This window comes from Diceros bicornis, chromosome 9, assembly GCF_020826845.1.
Source record: "Diceros bicornis minor isolate mBicDic1 chromosome 9, mDicBic1.mat.cur, whole genome shotgun sequence".
NCBI classification, from domain to species: Eukaryota; Metazoa; Chordata; class Mammalia; order Perissodactyla; family Rhinocerotidae; genus Diceros; species Diceros bicornis.
Genome location: NC_080748.1, coordinates 33,182,987 through 33,198,935, shown reverse-complemented (window position 1 = coordinate 33,198,935; position 15,949 = coordinate 33,182,987). Strand labels below are relative to the sequence as shown.

Sequence of the window (15,949 nt, the reverse complement as noted above, 5' to 3'; positions counted from 1 at the left end):
TTATGCTTTGTATTTTTTAGGATTTTCTCCTGCCATAAGATGTAGCATAATAGTAAGCTCTTCACGAAAGGTAAAGAGAAAACGCAAGATGAACTTAAAACTACATGAAAAGGAAATTATATTACTTAAAATATTAACATGGCAGAACAAAACACGGCATATTAAAGTGTAAAACCATGCACCATGAAGCTTTGCTATTATTGTGAATGCGATTTTCTGTTTCTTAACATTGGTGTATTGTTTACCCTGCCTTATGACCCATAATGTGGGAAGAATATCATTTATTGTTGAAGTGCCCTGTGAATCTAATTGTCAATTTGGTTTTATCAAAAGAGCCTTCTTACCCAAGTGACCCAGATTTAGGAATGTTCAGTTTATACGTGCATACTCCATAATAATGCATGTAGGTCCAACCTAACCTATCTCCCCCAGGAAATAAAAAACAAAGAGTCATTATAATTACTATGGCTGGGTTAGATATATGTAGGCACAAAATTAGCTATATACGTTTCTGAGTCCTATTGGATAATCACACTTTCTTCCTATAATTCAATCAACAAAATATTGACCCACCCTTCTGAAATCTTTAATGCCTTGTATAAAAAAAACAAATTTATGGCCTGTATAAAAAAACAAATTTATGGCCTGTATAAAAAATGGAAGGGGGCAAAAAGGATGGGTTTTCCAATACAAACACTGAATTTTTTTTAGTGTGATAATGAAGCAAGTAATTTCAAAGGTGACATACAGGGATTTTTTTATTTTTTTTAAATAAGTAAGATTTTCTAAGAGCAGGGATTGTTACAATACTGTACTGAGTTTCTACGAGTAGCTGCAAAGGGAATCCCTCTCCTGAGAGTTTTTCTGTTTGCAGAAAACATGCTCTCACTGGTGGTGTGATAACGTTCCTAGGAAGACAAACAGTAGCACAGATGCCACCAGAGGTAGTCATGGAGACCCTGTTCTACAGTCCTCAAGGGTGAAACTTCTTTCTCCTCCCTTACTCTGCTATCTTTTTCTTCCTCCTCATCCTGGATCATTCCATTCTTCCTTCCTGTCCCCTCTCCTCTGTGGTTCTCATGTACAGCCCCTGCCTTAGCCCCCTGCATGGGCTCACTCCTTACTCACCTGTGCTGAAACGTCGGATAAGCCCAGAGCCAGATGAAATGACAACTACAGCCTTTGTTTACTAAGACACTCGAGAGGATATAGAAGGACCAGCATACCCTTTTCCTTTCTGGGAAAAGGTTTATTACTGCTTCCCTCCAGCTACCTTGGATATTTCCACTCCTCCTCTGGGTTGAACAGAATAAGCAGAGTGATCCTGATCTATAACCCCAAGAGGACTGCTGTCCCATTTATTAGGAAATTCATTTAATTTGATAGTATACCAGTATGACTTCACTAAAATCAGGGGTTATTTTTGGTTTGGGTTTTGTTTTTTTTTAAACCTAAATGTAAATGCCAAATAAGCATTCTCTGTTAAAGTAGTCACCTTCACATTCTAGACACTTCCTCTATAATTACGGTTCTCAGTTTCTCCATCTGTCACATGGGATTTTTGACTGGATAATCTCTTGGAGCACTAGCATTGCAGGACTCCAGGACCTGTGCTGATATTGCTCAAAACAAAGTGAAAACGAAAGACGTGAAAGCCTGGGAGTGACAGAGACAAGACTCAAACTTTGGTTATTCATTTGAAACCCTCATCAAGTTTCACAGGTCTTATTCCCACTTTACAGACAAAGAAATTGAGGCTTAAAGCAGTTGAGTGAAATTTCCAACATCACAAAGCAAACAAATGGCAGAGTCAGAACTAGGGCCCGGGTCTCCAGCTCCATATTTAAACACATCTCTTTTGACTAGTTCAAAGTTTCCACCTAGAATGGCCCAACTTGATCATTCATCTAATACATGCCACTACTAAAAATTTACTCAAAAAAAAAAATCAAGATGTATCCTTCTTTTTTTGTGTGTGTGAGGAAGATCAGCCCTGAGCTAACATCCATGCTAATCCTCCTCTTTTTGCTGAGGAAGACCGGCTCTGAGCTAACATCTATTGCCAATCCTCCTCGTTTTTTTTCCCCCAAAGCCCCAGTAGATAGTTGTATGTCCTAGTTGCACATCCTTCTAGTTGCTGTATGTGGGACGCGGCCTCAGCATGTCCGGAGAAGTGGTGCGTCAGTGGGCGCCTGGGATCCGAACCTGGGCCGCCAGTAGCGGAGCGCGTGCACTTAACCGCTAAGCCACGGGGCCAGCCCAAGACGTATCCTTCTGATCCAGATGCCAGTTCTAAAGGAGAAGTTCCAGAATAGAAAGGTTTTCATTGTCATCATCACTGAAATAACATATTGGCTTTCAGGGTGAATATATTAGAAATAGGAGTACTGGCAATGGGAATATTGGCATGCTTATGCCTTTATTTAATCTCATTTCATACATAAGATTCATCTGTTTCTTTCCTGGCCCAGCCCTTACTATTGTTTGCCAACACAGGGTGATTTAAGACTGAAACTGCTCAGGACTGCAAACCCCGACACGAGAGCCCTGTGCATTATAATAACCAGATGTTTCCCAAAAATGAGATGAGAAGCTCAGCGCTTGCATTCTCTTTGGTTGTAACAGATTTCTGTTAAATAAATAAATAAATGCAAATAAATAAATGCATCTTCAGAAATGGGGACAAAAGACACTACTCTTGAGCAAAATATTTTAATATACAGCAAGAGTTACTTCGGTTTTTCTGAGACATCAGTATGAAGAGACTATGAGGTCTAATGAAATCTGCATGACAAGTGCAGTAGCTTGACAAGAGCTTAGGAAGGAATTAACACTTAAATTATGTTGGATCTCAAAAGATCTGAGATTCAGTATTTTAAAGGAGGAAGAAGGGAAGGATGAAACTTTTAAAAAATAAGAACCCATTGCCTTTTAACAATATACAAACAGATGGGAATTGTTTTCTCAAACAGCACAGGAACCTATGATGTACTAACTCATTAAAGCAAATGCACAATTTTGGAAAGTCTGAGAAAGACACGTGCACAGGAAGACAAAGGTGAGGAGAGAATGTAAGCTCTAAGAGTCAGTTTGTTGTCTTGCTTAGAAAAGGTACCCCTGTGAACTTCAGAGATAATGAGGTGTAACTCCACTCAGGGAAAAAAGGAAGAGGGCTTAAATTGCAGCAAGAAAGAATCCAACTGGGCCGGCCCCATGGCTTAGTGGTTAAGTGCACGCGCTCCGCTACTGGTGGCCCAGGTTCGGATCCCGGGCGTGCACCAACGCACCGCTTCTCTGGCCATGCTGAGGCCGCGTCCCACATACAGCAACTAGAAGGATGTGCAACTATGACATACAACTATCTACTGGGGCTTTGGGGAAGAAAAAAAAAAAGGAGGAGGATTGGCAATAGATGTTAGCTCAGAGCCGGTCTTCGTCAGCAAAAAGAGGAGGATTAGCACGGATATTAGCTCAGGGCTGATCTCCCTCACCAAAAAAAAAAAAAAAAAGAAAGAATCCAATTAAGTATATAGTAGAACTTTATTTTAAAAACTGTACTTAAACAAGAGGAAAGGTTATTTATTTCAAAGCCTGCGGCCCTGTCCGGCTCCTCTCTGTATGGCTGACTACAGGCACAGAGGCGTCAAGGCCAGAGCTCAGCAAATGTTTCTTTTCAGTTGTCTTTTCCCAACTGGACAAGAAAAAACAGACACAAAAATCTTGTTTACCAATTCATACATAGTTAAGTGTTTTATCAATTAGATGAGCATTTTTCAGAGGGTGGGTTGGGGTTATGTGTTCAGGACTTTAGAGGCATGGGAGTTTCTTTCATTCATTAATTCATTCCACATTTACTGGACACACACTGTTGTCAATATCTGGGGTTACAGAGGTAACCGTAACACATTCCCCACTTGGGGAAATCACAGCATTTGAGGAGAACATGAAGGATGGCACCAAACGCAGCAGAAGAGTTGAGAACGTGAACCAAGGCTCAGAGGACTAAAAGAGCTGTCCAGGAAGGGACCTGCCAGGGAGAGCCTGATAAGCCTGGGAATTCCAAACAATGGTCCACGGCTACAGCATGGTGAGCATGCGACAGTGTGGCCATGATGTACCGAGGAGCTGCAGGAGTCAGATCAGATCAGATCAGAAGGGATCTTGCGGTTTGAGCTGGTACATTTTGACTTTATTCTCACTGGGATGGCAGTGAGAAGGTCAGATGAAGGTCAGATGTGCACTCTGCCAGGCCAGAGGCCCCGGCCGTGCTGGCACTGACAGCTTCCCTCTGTCCCCTCAGCTACAGCACAGCCCAGCATCTACGCCCCACCTAACCTAGTTATGTCCGGCCTTGAGCAGAGATAGGCCTCTGACTGTGCTGTCCTCCATCCCTCTTCTCTCTTTGTCCACTGTCCCTAGTAGTGGCTTGCCCCCTTTCTGCCCTTTTCAGTCAATGCCTCAGTAAAGAGCCTCACATTTTTTTGTGTGTGTGTGAGGAAGATCAGCCCTGAGCTAACATCCATGCCAATCCTCCTCTTTGTGCTGAGGAAGACCGGCCCTGAGCTAACATCTATTGCCAATCCTCCTCCTTTTTTTTTTTTCCCCGTTTTTCTCCCCAAGGCCTCAGTAGATAGTTGTATGTCATAGTTGCACATCCTTCTAGTTGCTGTATGTGGGACACCACCTCAGCATGGCCGGACAAGTGGTGGGTCGGTGTGCACCCAGGATCCGAACCCAGGCTGCCAGTAGTGGAGTGCACGCACTTAACCTCTAAGCCACAGGGCCGGCCCCAGAGCCTCACATTTGAGGTGAGAACTAGACCCTGTTTGAAAGAAAGGCAGTAGAGTCCTGTGTTAAGAGCCCAAGTCTGTAATCAAATATTCCTGTGATCAGGGCCTGGGGTCTCTCATGCACTGGCTTTGTGACCTTGGGAAATTTAACTAATTTTTCTAATAAGCCTCATTTATAATGTCTGTAAAATGGGGATAATCATATTTAAATTTTAATATTCTTGGGAGGATTAAATCGGATAAAAAAAACCCAAAGTGTTTAACATAATGGCCAGCACATGGTTAGTATACAAGAAATGGTAGCAGTTACATACATTAATAAATATATTTATGTATAATAATATCTTTATAACCTTATGTAAATATGTTATTAATATTGTATGAACATAAAGGATCATGGTGATGATGACGACGTGTTTCATTTGACGAACATTTAAGTGCCTCCGAGGTGTTGAATGTTTCTCTGGGTACTTTGCCTGCAAAGACACTATAAGCTGTGAGTCCTTCCTTCATGGAAGTGATAGTCTAGTGGCAGAACCAACTAAATAGAAAATGACAGCACAGTATGACAACTATTAAATAAGAGATGCTATGGAAATACAGAGAAGGGGAGCATCAAAACCAGTCTGGGATAGGGAGTGTTAGGGTTTGAATTATGTCCTGCTGCAAAGATATGTTGAAGTCCTATCTCCCCTGGCACTTGTGAATGTGACTTTATTTAGAAATAGGGTCAGGGCCAGTCCAGTGGCATAGCGGTTAAGTTCGCGTGCTCCGCTTTGGCAGCCTGGGGTTCGCCAGTTCAGATCCTGGGCGCCAATCTACACACCGCTCATCAAGCCATGCTGAGGTGGCATCCCACATAGAGCAACTAGAAGGATGTACAACTGTGACATACAACTATCTACTGGGGCTTTGGGGAGAAAAAAGGAAAAAAGGAGGAAGACTGGCAACAGATGTTAGCTCAGGGCCAATCTTCCTCAAAACAAAGAAAGAAATAGGGTCTTTGCAGATGTAATCAAGTTAAGATGAGGTCATACTCAACGAGGGTGGGCCCGGTCTAATATGACTGGTGTCCTTATAGGCAGAAGAGAAGAGACACAGACAGACACACAGAGAGGAGGCCACGTGACGATGGAGGCGGTGACTGGAGTTACGCAGCTGCAAGCCAAGAACACCAAGGATTGCTGACAAAACCCAGAAAGCAAGAGAAACAGACTCTTCCTCAAATCCTTCAGAGAGAGCATTGCCCTTGATTCTGGACTTCTCACCTCCAGAACTATGAGAAAACACGTTTCTGTTTTACATCATCCCAGTTTGTTATGGCAGCCCTAGGAAACTAATACAGGAGGATAGTGTCATAGAAAGAATCCTGGAGAGGGCAACAGCTGACCTGAGTCTGAAAAAGAATGACTTCTGTATATGCAAAGAGCATGCAAAAAAGGTATTCCAAAATATACTTCATGGAATCAAAAATACAAAGATATTTCTAAATCTTCTCTTAGAAGAAATGTTTAAAACCAGTCCCCCGGAGGAAGAATTGCTCTTAGGTTTTTCCCTTTGTGAAAAAGCAAACTTTGAAGATTGCTACATATTTGTTGAGAACAAATCAACCAGACAGATTATAAGTTAACATAATACTGTACTTTATAAGTGAATGCCTACAAGTAGAATCTTTAAGAAAGCAAAATTGAAAATTCTTTTGTGATCTTTCCAAAGAGATCCAAAGGTGGAGAGGTATGTTTTCCATTTAAACCCAAGACGTATATCCAAAGCTAGCTTCTGCAGCCCTGCTGTGCACACGTTATAAACACAGATCTCATTCCATCAATAAAACCCTCTGTCTCCTTTGACTGGGGACGTAATGCTGGGAGGACGGAGGAACGTAGCCGTCAACAGCTATTTTAAGTACTGTTGACTTGAGTGAAGAGATTCGTGTCCATGTTTGAAAATATGACACGACACCAAGTGAAAAGAATTTCAAAACGTCTGACCAAAACTGGTGCAGAGAATAACTGACTGCTAAAAGAAGTCTGTCAGATCTTTCCAGCAACCAGTGCACAGAGCATGCACTAGAAAAGCAAATGTGTCTTGAGTGAGCAGGAGGTAAAAGCCTATCAAAGCTTCTGTGAAATTCACTCACAATGGGGGCCGGGTGATTTGAATTCGATGCCAAAGTGGTTTCTGTACAGAGGCCTGAGCTGTCACACTCAAAGTATGCCGTTCTGTGTTTACAGGACCTGCTGAAACATACTCTTCAGACACAATGGGCCTCACAGCTGAGGCATAAAAACCATGCTGGCACATGACAGCGAGGTGTGGAGGGGTTCACTTTGACAAGGAACTGGACCTTGTCACTGGACCTCACCTAAGGTCATGAAATTTCAAAGCTGAAAGGAACTTGGGCATTTCCTAGTCCTACGCTCTTGATTTAGAGATGAGAAAATTGAAGCCCAGAGAGGTTAAGTGACTTGTCCAAAGTGACACAGCTAGTTAACAGTGGAGCTAGAATTAGAATCGAGAGTCCTGCTGCTTCATCCTTGTGCATCTGAGTTCTCCAGCATCTCTCCATCCTGCTTCCTTAGGACACATCTAGTGACAGGACATCCACTACCTCCCAAGAGGGCCCCTTCCATTTTCTAATGGTTTTCACAATGAGAAATTCATCCCTCATATGTTGCCTCAAGACCTGATATCTTGCAGTTAGCTCCATTGTCCTTATTCTGCATTCCTGGGTACTGTAACGGGTCTAAGTCTCTTTCCCACCGTGACTGGTCACACCCATGAAGAAAGCTCACAGAAACACCCGAGTCTTCTCTCATCCAGCCTCAGCACCCTGCTTCTCTTGGTCCTTCCACATCTGACCATTCTCTAAAACCCAGCCCTTCTGAGGTCTAGAGTTATCCTCAGAAATAGGCCAGATGCAAGCTGACCTATATGATTAGCAGTGTTCTCTACCTTTCTTAATTCTGAACTCTATATTTTTTGCTGACCTGGTACATTATGATTAAAAACAATGATCATGCCTGAGTGCTTGCTTTGGCCAGGCCTGTGCTGAAAGCTTCACGTCATTACACGTCACGTGTAATGACGTTCACGTATTACAATGAGTCTTTTTGGCAGTCCGTAATGGAGTTGACACACGTCAGATGAGCTCATTCAACTAAGACACACACGTCTTGTCTCTGCAGGATGCTATTATGCAACTTTGGGGTTGACATTTCAAAACGAAATAACAGAGTTTGCATTTTCCATTGAATTTTCTAAAATCTGTCTTTTTAGATTCTCCTCCTGTCTTGAGTTTTCCTTCCCTGGCCCTCAATATTTATACAATGGCAGGACAACTCTTTCTGTAAGTTCCTGCTCCTTCTAATTCACCAGCAAATTTCTCCTTGCAGGTCAGACTCAGCCACAGAAGGAGAGAAGATCCTCTTAGACAAATCCACTTAGACTCCCTCCCCCTAACGTTATTTCTTCTGAGCCTTTTGTTGCTGAGTTCCAGTTTTGAGGGCCATCGCCAAGTCTTATTGCACACGGTGGAGTTACTCTTAATTCCTTGTGTGGGAAGCTCATGCTAAGTTGTTTTCCCTGCTCGGTGGCCTACTGGTGCCCTCTCACTTGTTTCTACGTCTTGTCTGAATGTACTCCACAGCAAACCTTTTACAATATCCAGGGCATCCATCCTACTCCACTCCTATTAGACACCCTGAGCAGATTAAGTAACATCAAGGTTTGCCTATTTCTTTTAATGGTACTTCCCTCTCCTCTTAGTTCCTGGTTTAAAACTTCTATAGGCAACCACATCCAGCTACATGCCGAAACCTTTCAGACAGACCTACCTGTGAAAGGTTTTCTACATCATCATCTTTTTTATTGCCATTGCTATTTAGGTTCTCATTAGCTCTCATCTGGAGTATTGCAAAAGCCTCTTTGTGTACCCAGAAGCTGTAGCTTCATATCTTCCTCCCTCCTCTCCTGCCCTTCTTCCCCTCCGCTCCCTCCCTCCATGCCGTTCTCACACTCCTGGACCTGGGATCAGCCAGAGATGCCCACGGGAGACCATGAGAATAGACCCTAATTTGGGCCTCTAAATTACTTCTTTCAAACTTCTTTTCACATCCCTATCTCATTAGCTGATGATTAATTTTCTCTCTGTGCAATGTTATGTGACTTTGTACAGCTGGACTGTTATATAATGATAGAAAAAAAGGACTGAATAGGCTCTTGGTGTTCTCTGCTTTGTCCTAACCAACAGGCTCATGGCACAAGAGCAGAAAGTAGAGGCGAAACACTATTGAATTTGGAGAAATATTTTTGAATATTCAGTCAAACACACAAGAAGCACTCTTTAATTTTTACATATCTATTTATCCATTTATCTATCTTTCTAAGGAGTGGGGACACTCTAAGTATATGTTGAAAGACTAAAGAATTTATGTCAACACATTTCTTTCTGGCATTCAATGCCTCCTCATTCTGTAGAACTGTTTCTTTTTTTTTGAAGTCAGTAACAGCCTGGCATCATATTGATATAAAGCCTGTTGCAGTCAGTGGTCATGACAGCAGAGGTGGTATTTCACAGCATGTAGATGTCTTTACAGGGATCTTCCCTTTGAAACCTGCATCTTTCCAAGGCAATATGCAGGGGCTAACCATTTGATTTTATTTATCAACCTTGGTTTCTGTTTACAAAGGCATCTGGGGGATAGGGCAACATCTCATAAATTTAAACAAGAACAAAGGAAAACATTCAATATTTAGTTCCACAGAAAACATTCACATCATATTATTTTAAACAGTTTATGTAGGTTTCAACTTAAACTTACTGTTTGAAGGGGTTGAAGCAACACAGAGTTGGTCTCTTTCAATAAGATCAGCATATAGCTGTGGACTTGGAGAGAAAATAGAGCCTATTTTAAAAGTAAACACATCACCAGTGCTCCTAAAGGAAACTTCAAGTCATGTGTTGTTTTCCAATCACAGACTAATCTAATATTAATTTAATTTTTCTACTCGACTGTGTGGGCAAGGACAACTGGCTGACTTAATCATCACCTGGTCTCCGGGCTAATGCAGTCCTTGGAGCATAGTATCACCTTCAATAAATATCTGATAAATCAATAAATATCTGATAAATGAAAGAAAGAAATCACAAAACTTACAGAATTTACAGAGTTTATGCTCAAGGGACAAGACAACATAATAACTGGTTGTTCAATCCACAATGTCACCACATAAATTCAAATAAGATTCTAGAGCAAATGATAGCTGGCATTCTTTTTATTTACCTTATTGATTGGACAATGAGAACGATGAGGGTTTCTGCTGGTTATTCCTCTTAATATCACTGGAAAATGACGACTCTTACTTACACGTTACAGATAATGAGACCAAGAGGCACAAAGAGTGAGGGTGTGCTCAAGATCACAGAATACACCGACAGGACTGGTCTCTGAGTGCTCGTTAATACAGCATCTGTAAGACGGTACTCGTACTCACCCTCCTGCCAGCTCATGGCGGCAAGAGCACAGACCTGATCTTAAAGAAATGAGAATGGGAAGGCAGGAGGGTGACTACAGTATCTTTTAAATCTATACAAGGTCAGTCAGCTTGGGAGCACTTGGAAAATTCAGGACAGGAATGGGTACCTTTTTATTATAACTTACTTTCATGCCACAGGGAATGCTGTAATCTAACAGTGGCATAAGTAAAATGCTACCTAATCCAAACAAGCTTACAAAAGAGGTAAAAATAAAATCCTACCTCATCTACTGCTAAAACTTTAAATAGGAAGCATAAACCATATTGAATCAACAGTATCTTCAGTTTTATATTATGGTCAATTAAGGGAAAAATGAAGATGGAGGAAATGAACGAAATATAGATTATGACTAGGAATGAGGAAACAAGGGGAAGAAACAGAGCTGAAGATGGAAAGAAAAGGCAGCAATAGGCAGATGAGGGATAGTCTGAGTCCTAGGTTTAAGGGCAGGCTCACCTTCCTGCCCAATTCACTAGCCTCTCTACGCCTCGGTTCTTAACCTGCAAAAAGAAGAGTAAAAATAACACTTACCTTGATAGGGTGGTTGTGAGGATTAAATGAAAGTATGTGAAGGGCTTAAAAGAGTGCCCGGTACATAGAAAGCACTCAATTCATACCAGCTATTGCTTTAATGATGAATATTACATATATTTGTGTATGTGTGTGTTACACAGTATATACGATACAATGCTGCCGAAGCGTCCTCACTTTTAAAAAGAGGCATATCCCAATTCTCTGTTGCTTTTGACGTTAATGTTTTATTATCTATCCTAATTTAAAGAAGTAATTCTTCAGGTAGAAATCAGGAGGGTCTTCTAGGAAAATAGCTGAGGAGGCAGTGCCATAGAGTTTCCCTATAAGAGAAATCTCTCCAAGAGTTTAGTAATAGGAAAAAACTCCTCCCTATCCCTGAGGACCCAAGATGTTTTTCTGTGCCTGGAGATGAGAATTACAGAACTCATAGCTGTTTTCTCTTTGCTTTTTCTGCCAGGAAGATTAGGTGTTATACCCAAACACACCAACTGTGCTCATTCATATGTCTGGCATAGCTGCTTTCCCCTTAAAGTTAGTGTTTCGCTTTGTAATCTTATTTTATTAATTTAAATGAATTTGTCTACGTTAGTAAGCTTCTTTCACACACATGCACAGACACACGTGTCAATTTTTAATAAATTACAATTAAGTAGCATCAGACTTTAAAAATAGTTTGTTACATCAGAGGCCTTGGCCAGATTTAATTATTTATGTGTTGGTGTGCATTTTAATTTAGAAAGCACCAACGCGAAACCATAGTCTCTGATCACCTGTCATTTCTAGCAACACCCTGAGTAATTCCAGTGGCTAAGTTTTCAGAGAAGAAAACTAAGGTGGAATAATTCCACTAACAAAATGCCATTGGGAAACTAATTCAGCCTTTTGGGCTGAGTGCAGTATAGTTTGAGGAGCATTTCTTAACGACCTGTCTCGGTAGCGTCTTCTTCCACAGTGGCGATCCCTCAATATTAAAATCTCAGAGAACTCATTTCCCACATGAAAAACATAACCCCAAATATTTTATTTTCTGGATAGTTCAAGGTTAAAAGCAGAGATTATCACCCAGATTTTCATTTGAAATTATTTTATGTCCAGTAAATTCAAAGAGTGCTTTTTGTTCCTCATTTGGGGTCTACATCTCAATCTCATTGAGAAGCATCTAGTTCTGAATGGTTCCTAGGCCTTTATGCAACACTATATTTTCAAAATCCTTTTTCAATCATTTAATAGCTAGTCCTCATTACATCTCTCCAAGATTTATTTCCCCCTTTGCAGATGAATGAGGAAGTTGAGGTTTGGGAGACTAGACATTTGCCCACAGCATCAGTGGAATCAGAAGAGAGCAGATCGTGGTCCATACCATCCTGGCTACAACGACACTGTATTTGCCTGTAGTCTCCAAGGAGCCACAAGGCAGAGAAAAAGAGCTAGGACACACAATATTTAGGGTTTAGTCCCATGTCCACCTCAGGTTCCTCTTCTCAGATGTAAAGCTAAAACCTGCCATGCGTACTTCACATCGTTATTATGGATGCCAACTTATATGATGGGCATTTATGTGCCAGCAATTTACAAACAAGAAATCCATGCACAAATGTAAGTTATAGCTAGGATTCTCTATTTCAAAGGGCTCTGGGGCTCCATAATGATGCTAAGTGGTTACCTTGTGCAGATAGATAATTCAATATATTATTCTGTATAGTATTGTGTTTTAAAGAGTAAACAGAAGCATGACAGGAGGGAGGAGGGGGCAGAGAATGAGAGGGAAGGGGAGGGATATTGGATGTATGTGTGTGTGTGTGTGTGTGTGTGGTGTATCCTCATTCTTCTCACTGTAACCCTCAGTCTTAAGACAACTATGCCATTCTCCATGTTAGGGGCAGCCACTAAGTTTTATAGCTGGAAAAACTGAGGAGCTGAGTAGCATACTGCCCTAGGTCCCTCTGAGAGATTTGCTCATTCAACGTTTATTGATCATCTACAAGGTTGCTAAGCAATGTACTAGATGTGGGGGCACAGAGGTAAGTCAGGATCCCTGGCTAAGGTGCTCAGTGCACTGTGAGGCAGACACATGGGCATGGGGCTGCTTTAGAAAGTGGCAGCAAAATTAGGGAGGCATACATAGCTACACAGCACCTGTGCCATCATCCTGAAAAGAGCCTGACCACCCTCTGAATTGCAAGTGGCCTTCCTCATTAAAAACATCTATCTAGCTGAGCCACCGTGTCCTCAAACTCAAGCACAGAGCACTTTGTAAATACACACCCAGGTCAGAGAGTGGCTGCCCCTTGGGCTGGAGCCAGACTTTCAACAGCAGTCATTTTTACTGCGTTTATCAAATGACTTTTTGAGGGCAAAGGACTGTCGAGTGTTTCCTTTATCTTTCCTTATCTATATTACTATATATCTTTCTCCTCTTCTTAATACTGGGGGCATTCTGGATCAGCGGGCCTCCTTCAGGCTGAGTTTACATCAAAAGTGCCCATGGTGTGGAGGATGGAAGTCACAAAGTATAGATGTGTCAGAGACTGAATACAAGGGCTAGCTAATCTATATCTGCTTGTTGCAACTGAATAGGGCATCTACATTTGCCAGAAAAGCCAGAAGAGAAATGTTCACTTGGGCATTCATACCCTTATTCAATTATGATTTTTTTGACTGTAACAAAACAGACCATCACATTTTTTTTGAAAACCTTATCATAGGTCTTTAACTTGCTTCCATCAGAGAGTGATGGGACAGAGGCATGAGGGAAGGGAATAATTTCAGCATAAAGTGTTTGTTGAACAAACAGAGCTAAGATAAGCTAGAATAAAATAGAATAAACTGGGAGGATGTATCAAGTGTGTATCATGAGGATTTATCCCGAGGCCTTTTCTGCTCAATATCTTTACTCAACATCTTGAACAAAGAACTCTATAACATGCTCATTAAATACTGTGATCAACAAGTACTTATGCTCGAGGTGTGTGTTAGGTGCTAGGGATACAAAACAGCTAAAGACAAGTGTTTGGGCTTCATGCTTCCAGAAGGACAGAAACTTTCAGAGAAAACAAAAGTGACAAATGAAAAGTACCTTAATTTGTTGAAAAGCATCCCAAAATGAAATGAAAGGGCTGACAGCACATGCAGAGTTACGTGACTGACACATTCACAGTGGATTATGAATGGAAAGACATATGTATAAGAGGTAAGTCCTAATCTCTAAGGATGACGTCAGAGAGATCAAGTCCCATAAAGTGTCCCTCACATTGTCTCCCTTTGCCACCATTTGTCAAGAGACTGTGCCGGGACAGCTCTGAATTGTTATCACCGTAAGAAGTAGAGAGGTGTGAATCAGGAGGACGCAGGTCAGACAGCCTCTTGCCAAGCTCTTCTAACTGAATTTGGGTACCTCTGCCCTTGCCTTACCCCTCCACATCTGGCTGGGGCTGGCCTGCCTTGTACAGGTCTCTCCTGTGGCCGTGGGCACCAGCTCACCCCTGCACTGACTTCACACTGGTCTACCTGGGAGGTTTCCTTAGCTATGGTGATCACTACCCAATTTTCTCTTCCCTCGCCACCTCCCAGTTCTGATTCTTTCAGATCCTCTTCCCCACCAATGGAGCTCCTGGGTGGGATCCCTTCTTTCTGTTGGGTAAATTGCCCTCTGAGTAAAAATCCACTGTTAGCAAAATACTGTAGATGGTCTTGAGGAATCCAAACGGATCACGGAGGAAGGTTTGGGAAGGGGAAGGGTATTGATTTTTACTGAGTATCTAAGGTGCCAGGCGAGATGTTAGGCACCTTCACACACTTTATCGCACTTAATCTTCACCAAAATAGTGTCGGGGAAATTAAGGAATGGAGGAAATTTAAGTCAAGTGGTCAGCTAGAAATGGCCGGGTTGGAACTCAAACCCAGGTCAGTCTTATTGCAAAACTCTTTTTGTCTCTCTTTTGACTGTCAATGACAAAATCCTGAATTGGATGGATTATGGGGTTTGACCACTACACAAGACTGACGTTTAGCTGGTAAACACCAATATGGCCATATCACTGTCTTAAGCCAGCATCTGTTCTGTTTGGTCAGTGCCCAAGACCTATCAGTTGTTAAATATTTGGGTATCATTGTTGCCCTTATCAACATGAAATATGTGGCAAATAACAAATGTTTGACTTCTACTTCTGGGAAGGAGAGAATAACAGACCAGATATACTCTCCCACCTGAAACAACTAAAAAGCCAGATAAAATATATGAAACATGGTTTTCCGATACTGGTCATCAGGCAGTGCAAGACAAAGATTCCTGAGAGACGGGAAACAAACAAGGTGAATCATATGACTGCCCAGTGTACGCGAGAGAATTTCCAGGCTACAGCACAGGGAGGAGGAACCCCATAGAAGCCCGGCAGTCTCCCTGGTAAAGACATAGCAGGTAGTTCGGGGAGGCCAAGGATCCTAGAGTTTGCAGTACAGAGTGCTGGAGAGATGAGAAATGCACGTGCATGTGCATGTACACAAATACACAAACACAGAGCTCAGAGATTTAAAGAGGGCCTACTTGGAGTCTTCAGCTGAGAACTCATCAGTGTATGCATGTGAGAAAATCACTTGAGGCTGGGAAAAGAACCACTGAAAAGGATGAGAAGGACAAATCTGTAGAGATCACAAAGGCTGAGAAGAGTCTATGCCTTTATCAGCTAGAATTAAAAGCTTCATAATTCATGAGGTTTAGGGTAAAACACTCAGAATGGTACTGCTTCAGTAGTGGGGAAAAATTAGCCATAGACTAAAGGCTGCTCTGATTTTTCATAATGAAGCTTAAAAGCAAGCCTCAACAGATTCAAACTCTTTCTAATTAACTTAAGCGTGTCCTAGAATGAACCTCAAGGATATTTATAGGAATACAAAAATATTCAGCACCTAAAAAGGTGAAATTCACAATGTCTGGCAACCAATGAAAAATTACCAGGTGTGACAGGCTAATCCCCAAACCTATGAATATGTTATTTTACATGGCAGAGGGGAATTAAGGCTGCAGATGGCATTAAGGTTGCTAATCAGCTGATCTTAAAATAGAGATTAACCTGGATTATTCCAGGAG

The 15,949-nt window shown here is 41.7% G+C and overlaps 1 protein-coding gene across 1 annotated transcript in view; it reads right to left on the bottom strand.

Annotated features, from left to right (window-relative positions):
- ENOX1 (ecto-NOX disulfide-thiol exchanger 1) overlaps positions 1-15,949 on the bottom strand; it is a 259,199-nt gene that overhangs the window by 145,000 nt on the left and 98,250 nt on the right. The window lies entirely within an intron of this gene.